Raw genomic sequence first — 8,392 nt, 5'->3', positions numbered from 1 at the left:
AACAGCTCTTTATTAATAATAGTAGTGATCCAGCTGGGTGTGTGGTCTGAGGGTTCCCCTTTTATAGGGATCGGGTACACCTCTCGACCAATCAGAACGATCCCTAGTTCCCGCCCTAGCGGCGGACCTGAGTGGAGACTTACAATGATATATGCTAATATCTAACAGAATCAATCTGGAGAAAGCTGCACTAAATAAATGCAAAACTGAAATGCTTCAAAGGGACAATTCAACACTTCCAAAGACTCCAGTGGATTTGTACAATTGTATACACAGTAATACTCTATGCAATCCAGACCCTTCTGGAAATGGGTTTTGATTACAATGTGAAACATTTTGCTTTTTCCTGTTAAAATTATTGATGAAGTGCTAACTGAATAAAATGTTTACATATCAAATGTCTACATCTGATAATTAAAAATATTTTAAAAACATTTATTTCCATCAAAGTCAATTTTGTTTCCCTGTGAAGAATAATTCAAAGATGAACTGATCAGTTTCAGAAATTGAAAGTGATTATCATAAAGGTAAATTAAAAACATACAATAAAATCCTGGTTTATTATAGAAGTCAGTTTTTATTTTTCACTTTTTGCCTTTGGCAGCAATAGTTGAAATAGCAATGAGACAAACAGATGCTCTGATAATGAATCTAGCCTTGGCTGCTGTTCCAATAATTTTTCTTGGTATTCAAACTCAGAGCTGAAGCATTCAACCATTAATTGTAGGTTCACTGAAAGAGATAATATGGAGATTTATTTGTTTATATAAAACATTTTCACTTTTGCTGTTTTATATCAGATGTTATCCCTGCCCTAAATAAAATGCATAGTCATATAAATTTGCTATAAAGTTAACAGCCAAATGATACTTTGGGAATTATTCTTTCCTTCCCCTTTTATTTTCACAAAACCACTGCTTCCACACCAATAATCATGAGAGTGAACATGTTAGTGCAATCCTTAATACCTTCTCTAATTTAAAAAAATTGATGTCTATGCATTACACAGAAATCTATCTCTGCACTTAAACTATGCAGACTACAACAGTAACTTGCAACCACTCATGCCTAGTATACAAAATAAGAGGCTGGGCAGCAACCTCTCATAAGTAAGATTCCTTTGCAATTGTTAAAGGTTAGACTATATAATTATTATGGTCCTTCCTTTACAACTCCAGTTTCACAATTCAACATAGGTCAATCTTTGGAAACTACTCCTGGTTTAACTGCTGGAGGGGAACTCCTCCATTGTAGGATAATTGATTTTGAGATTGCTGCTCTCGCTACTTCCAGGAATTTTGCTGTTGCCAAAATTGGTTGTCCTTGTTGGGTTTGGCTATCTTGAGAGCAGAATGAGACAACTCACTGCAGCCAACTTGCCACAGCCAATTCACCACAGCCAACTCACTGTGGAACAACTCATCATGGTCAACTCGACACGGGGCAACACACCAAAGAACAATTTAACAATTCAATTATTTAAAATAAATTTAAAAATATTTTAATTTTTGTCATTCACATTTCATTCTGTCCCTCCTTTTGCATTTTTTAAATGATTCTACTCCACCATTTCTTTGATACTAGTGTAACTCTTTTCCTGCAGCAAGTTGCCAGTGGAAAGTTGACTGTGACGAATTGTCCTGTAGTGAGTTCGCTGTGGCGAGTTGGCCATGGAGAACTGTCATAGATCCTCTTGAGAGGTCTTGCTGGAAGTCCCTTTCCTTTGAGAAATACTGTCGTCAGGTGGCGGAGGGCTTCTTGGTAGTAGCCCTCATGTTTTGGAATATGCTTCCCCTAGAAGTACACATAGTACCCCTTCTTTCATTATTCAAAGCAGTCAAAGCTTTTACCTTAATGGAGTGATTACAAGCATTCCATCCTGGAATGGATGTCTCATTGTCTTTTTTTTATACCTTATTTAGGTTTCTACTGTTTTGTTGTATCCTTCCTGGTGACTCACAGGGCAGGTGCTCTATAAATATTGTAAACCAACCAACCCATAAATAAATTTAAAACTTCTACACTAGTAAGTTATGGAGATACCCAGAGGTGGTATTCAGCACCTGAATAGATTTTGCAGTAACCTTCCCCTGTAGTGGGGAGGGAATGGAGATTTTACAGTATCCTTCCCCTGCCATGCCCACCAAGCCATGCCATGCCATGCCATGCCCACCAAGCCATGGCCATAGAACCAGTAGTAAACTTCTGAATCCCACCACTGGAGATACCTGCCCAAATTTGAAGCAATATCATAGTGATCTACACTGGTAGCAATGGCTGGGTAGGCTAGTATATACAACCCATGATTAAGTCACTTACCGTAACTAAGGAAATAGTTTTAGGAAATAGATGACCTCACATATTGCTTGTCATTTTATTATTTTAAATAATGCAACATTTGGCACCATTTTGTTGTTCTGACATCCTTACTCAAGCTGGCATCCACATATCATTATTCCCTATATCTCTGTTACTTGTCATGCCACCCACTATCAGGAGGACTTACTATTTTTTATAGCATGATACTCCCTTCCGAGTTGTTTCCACATAACTAGTTGCCCCCAAGCATGTCATTGTTATGCTTCCGCAACCACACGTGCATTAATTTATTAGTCTTATCATTCCTGCATACAGAAAAAGAATTTGGTTAGGAGTTTTTCATTGCATATCCTTTATTTGTGTGTGTGTGTGTGTGTGTGTGTGTGTGCGTGTGCTTATTTAACCTGTATATAGAGGTTAATACAGGGAGATGAATCTAATATCCATAAGTCTTGTACCACATGTCCTATCATCCTTGACATAGCAAATAACAGAATTCACTGAGGTAATCTGATATGTATTAGACTAGGAAAGACTGCATTAACCAGAATTTAATCTACATATTTCCGTTCATTTGCAACTACATATTTAGTTCATTTAAACTAATTGGTTTAAATACAAACACACACCATTTTCTATATAATGCTATACTGGCAGCCAAAAATTAAATTTGCTTTTACTTTTAAGATGCAAGATATCTACTGATCTATACTCCTTCCCCAAGAAGTCCATTAGTTTTCACATTAGAACACTGTACAGAAAATTTGCTTTATGCCAACAATGAAGAAACTAAATCTTCCAATTCCTTTAGCTCATAAAATGCTGATGTTCTTTAACATCTATTCATCCTAATTTCAATCCCATCACTTTCTCTGTCCCCCTACCACCTTGGCATTTTCCTCATTCATAGTCATGTCTGCTCAGTTTTCTGCTCAGTTTTCCCATTGCCATCTACCATGCATTCCCACCATTCTCTCTATCAAATCCCTGCATTGGGGAAAGGTGCAAATGAAAATGAATAATTTCTTTTTAAAAAAGAGATCTTGTTCTTCAACTGTATTTTTTAAAATAAGTGAAAAGACTGAAACGTTTATCTTCTCTAACCCCCCCCCCCCCGCCTTTGCAGTAAATACAATTTTGATCAAAATGTAAGAGGAATACCTCTCTTTCAGCAAAGTTCAGATATATGGGCCAAATATATGTATACTTGAGCAGATTTTACACATTTCTATTTATTATTATTATTATTATTATTATTATTATTATTATTATTATTATCTTCATCATCATTATTGTCTGTTCCTGCACTATTGAGGAAGTATCAGAGGTGGTATTCAGCCAGTTCTGACCGGTTCTGGCAAACCAGTAGTGGAAATTTTGAGTAGTTCAGAGAACTGGCAGATACCACCTCTGGATGGTCCCACCCCCATATATTCACTGCCTCCTGAGTTCCAGCTGATTGTCTGGGTCTTCTTTTGTTGCCCTGCACAGGAGAACGGAGCTGGAAAGCAGGTTAGTGGGGTGGTGAGGGAATGGAGATTTTGCAGGATCCTTCCCGCAGGAGTGGGGAGGGAATGGAGATTTTGCAGGATCCTTCCCCCAGGAGTGGGGAGGAAATGGAGATTTTGCAGGATCCTTCCCCCAGGAGTGGGGAGGGAATGTGGATTTTGCAGGATCCTTTCTCTGCCATGCCCACCAGGCCAAGCCCACCAAGCCACACCATGCCCACCAAGCCATGCCCACAGGTAGTAAAAAATGTTGAATCCCACCACTGGGATGTATGTATACATTCTATTCATTTCCATGTTCTGGTGAACAGTAAAATATCTATTGTACCTTTGTACATTCTCTTTACAGCAATAAAAAACTTTCCTACAGTATCCAATGAGCTTAAACTTAGGATATAAACATTCCCCCATCTTGCAATAACCTTGAGCAGCATGACATTCTTTTTCTGTATTAATTGTATTTCCAATTCCTAAAAAAACCAAAACAGAATGGGTCAGAATTAGCCTTATCCTTATGAAGCAGAATGAATGAAGAAAGAGTAAATATAGTAAGCAATAGGAGAAAGGACAGTTTAAAACACAAGTTCCTGAAAGGCCAAATGAAATATTTATTGACTACTTAGTGAGAAATCGGAAAGGAAAACAGTAAGGAATAGTGACTTTATTAAGAAAAAGGAAGAAAACCTATATAACAATAATTATTACAAAACATGATCTATAACACGCTTCCTCAGGCCTTGGGCCAATCATTTCCAATTATCACATTGTCTCAGTATTCAGTATATGCAGATGGTATCATTTGGAGAATATTGATCAAGATAATTTTTATAAAGAGGAAAAGAATGTAGAATTAAAACCTTATCACTTGGGATTAAAGGGTTATCTAAATCATAAAGAGTTCAGATTCCAAATGATACTGTATCTGAAGTTTGCTAGACGGCCAGTCAACAGTGTTTTATCATGGAGTTGTCAATCAAGCAAACTGGCCATGGTATTAAGGGATCTGTGATGTCTCAGGTAGAAAGATCCAATACATGATGGGAGACAGGGGATGAAAACTAGTAACAACTATTTCTTTCTTTTGTATTGTGTTTAAAAAAAATGATACTGCCAGAAAGAGCCCAGAAAGAAAATGAGAAACTAGTCATGAGAGTAAAAGAGTTTGAAGCAGAGGTAACATTTTATCCATACTTCTAGAAGAATTTTACAACCAAAAAAGAACAAAGAATTCTGATGGGGAACGGTTGGCTCAAAAAATGGCATTGTCCAGAATACTTTGGATTCCTGGACCATAATCTATTCTATGTACAAAAAGGACACTTGGTGAGAGGTTGGATGTACCTCACAAACACTGGGAAGAATGTGGTTGGAAAATGTCTTGTGTGGGCAAACTGATGGTAATCTTTAAAGTGAATCTGTAGTGAGAAAGAAGGGAGGGAGATATCATCACACACACACACACACACACACACACACACACACACAGAGGGTGGGGGTACACAAAGAGACAGTAAAATGGTGGACAAGAAGGAAATGGCAGAACTGCTTAATTCCTATTTTGCATCTGTATGGTTTTGCTCCCATCTTTAAAAAGGGGGGAAAGGTCAGGAATAAGGACTGCCACTCTCACCTATTTTTGCTTATGGTTAATTAATTATTATTATTTTTACCTGGAGTAAACAAAAAGGCTATGCAGAAGAATACACACGTAAGGTAAAGGATCTTCATAATAAAGCATGTAGGATTCTGACACTGGTAAAAGGGAAAAGATTAAAAAAAATATCACTGAGTCATGTCCAGTTTATGTTTTGTAAGTAATAGCCCCAAAATTAATATATTAAGATATGCATTGGCAATAGAAAAACAACATATACTTGGTATGCACTTTGGAAAGTGTTAAATTCAGAAAAAGGCAGATTTTTATTTAACTATGTTTAATTTTGCACTGATTTAGGAAGTACCACTTGTCCATGGTACTTCCTTGCCAGGGCCTAGAAGCTAAAGAGAATTAGTGGATCACTAGGAAATAGTCCATGTAAAATGGACTGAAAGATTAAAACAAGAAGCTCTCCAAAGACAATGATAAATCATGGATATATTTTTGTACTCATGCCAATACATATATTTGCAAACGTTAGGCTCATTTCAGATTTTTATATTTATAGATTTATAGAATATATATAATTGTACACTACCTCAGTCACCAGAATAACTGTAGGTAACATAATACATTAAAAGCATAGAATAAAGGGATAACAGAAACCAACGACAAGCACAATATACTGTATTAACGACATCAAAGTAGAAAACACAACACCAAGAGATGAAACTATGAAAGATGATATCAATGTGATCTTATAAAATACCCTGCCCCAGCATCTGATAAAAATACCTACATTTAAAAGGCCCACTAACTAGTACCAGAGTTGGGGCTATATGGACTTCTGTGGACCCAATAAGGTAGACAACTGTAGGAAACCAATGCCACACAGATCAGTTCTACTTTTATTGTGAACCTATAATAACAGAATCTTGCAAGAATGAATTTGCTTCCCCATTTCCTTCCTTTATCTTTGTGTGAGGGACTTACACAAAAATATATTACATTTTACCCTGGTCTCATGTGCTTTTTATATGATTGCTTCATTGGTATAAGCTCTTCCCCTGTCCATTGAGACTGTTTCCTTTATACTCTACTACTTCTCAGGGAATGCTATACCAGAAAGAAGGGATGAGCATGGAAAAATCATGTGTCTAAAGTCTCCGAAGATGACATTGTTTGATTGGTGAGACTTGGAGCATGCCAACTCTATCAGATCTAATAAATAGGCAGACATAACTGGAGAAATGTAATCCCTCAGATTTAATCCCTCAGCCATTAGAGTTTTATAATTGGTAAACAGCACCTTGAATTGCACCTGGAAGCCAACTGATAACACTATCATTACTTGGCCTGATACAATTTATACCGATTCTAACTTGTGGCTCTCATAGACTCTTCCATCTAAACTACATTGCAGAAGTCCAAAGGTGAACCGATTAAAGGCATGAGTGACCATTAGAACAATTTCTCAGTCCAAGAAAGGATTTAATTGACATGATCTTTGCAAAGTCTCCCTTGGCTACAACAGCCATTGGCTCTTCAAGCAGAAGCTGCAAATCCAGGGAATCCTCAAATTATGTGCCAGATCCATATGGGGAAGTGCAATGGGCTATCATCTCCATACTGAAGATCTCTGACCTCCCATGCTGTCAAATGACCATCCCCTTTGGCCTCGTGTATATGTTAAATAATAGTGGGAAAGCACTGTGTCCTGAGGACCTTTACAAAGGAAGGACCTTGGGCTTGAACTCTCCCCTGCTACCACACCAACTGAAATCAAGCACAAAAAAGGGAAATACTGTTGCTTACTGACTAGTTGCTTCCTCCCGTAAGCAATTTTGTGGCCTTTATAACTCCAGATACAGTTGAAGGATCTAACATCTCCCCAAAGTTTTCAAAACAATAAAGAACATGCTTCCCTACTCACTGTGTCACTGGTCCAAGTGGACGCATGAAAAGTACCAGCCTTTGTTTCTTTGTGTGAGTCAGCCCCTTTGAGGATTTCAAATTCTCTCCAAAAGCAAGTTTACAAGTTTCTCTTTTCTATGAGATATTAGAAAAGATATTAGAAGATAAAGTTAAACCACACCTTAGCCATTATGACTACCTGGAATCATTTTCACTCTCAGCCTTAATCAAAACCCTACACACCATAAGCAATGAAGAAGCGATTAAGACTCCCCAATCTTCACCTCCCTCCTTCCTGTTATCCACCCAGGAAGTGAACTCTGATCCTGTCAACTTTTACCAAAGAAAAAGGTCTGTTCTGTTGCTATGTGACAACTGCCTTAGAATTTTCCTCAGTTATCACTTAGCAGCAGCCATTACAATAGTTCCATAACAGATGAAAGAAAGACAAACATAGCTATTCTGTCACTCCCCCACTCCATCTTTTCTCCACTAAGCAGATGGTCTCTTTAAGCAATGTCAGAACTCTGTTCCTATTGGTAAGGCTGTTGGAAAGAGGAATGATTGGATTAGCTATAATTTCCTCCCCTCTATAAAAACAGTGATGAAAATGGCTGATTTTATATAATAGAAGTAATCATCTTCAAGTAAGGCCCCCAAGAGAAGGAAAGTCTCATTCTCTCTTCCTTTCAAGAACTTTGTTCTTCCATATTTGTGCACAGGAAGCTTTTGCTATAAATGTAGAATTTAAATTTTAGTTCTGCCTTAATTCATTTCATTTACTTTGAGCTAGTTGTTTAGACTTAGCAAGATTGTCTTTATTCTGGTTGTAGAACATTACAAGAATCTTTCTTGAACAGCACCCAGATCAGAGGTGGTATTCAGCAGGTTCTGACCAATTCTGGAGAACCGGTAATGGAAATTTTGAGTAGTTTGGAGAACCGGTAAATACCACCTCTGACTGGCCTTGCCCCCATCTATTCTCTGCCTCCTGAGTCCCAGCTGATCGGGAGGAAATGGGGATTTTGCAGTAACCTTTCCCTGGAGTGGGGAG

At 37.7% G+C, this 8,392-nt stretch overlaps 1 long non-coding RNA gene across 1 annotated transcript; it reads right to left on the bottom strand.

The window, feature by feature from the left end:
• Window positions 1–2,508: 2,508 nt before the first annotated feature.
• On the bottom strand, window positions 2,509–7,476 carry LOC309386912. The gene is made up of 4 exons (XR_014174514.1): window positions 7,358–7,476; window positions 5,498–5,579; window positions 4,156–4,297; window positions 2,509–2,624 (listed from the first exon to the last, which is right to left on the bottom strand). It is a non-coding gene; the product is annotated as an uncharacterized lncRNA (long non-coding RNA).
• Between the last annotated feature and the right edge of the window lie 916 nt (window positions 7,477–8,392).

The sequence above is a fragment of the Natrix helvetica genome (assembly GCF_964273705.1).
Source record: "Natrix helvetica genome assembly, chromosome: 2".
Taxonomy (NCBI): domain Eukaryota; kingdom Metazoa; phylum Chordata; class Lepidosauria; order Squamata; family Natricidae; genus Natrix; species Natrix helvetica.
This window is presented reverse-complemented; position numbering and strand designations above follow the sequence as displayed.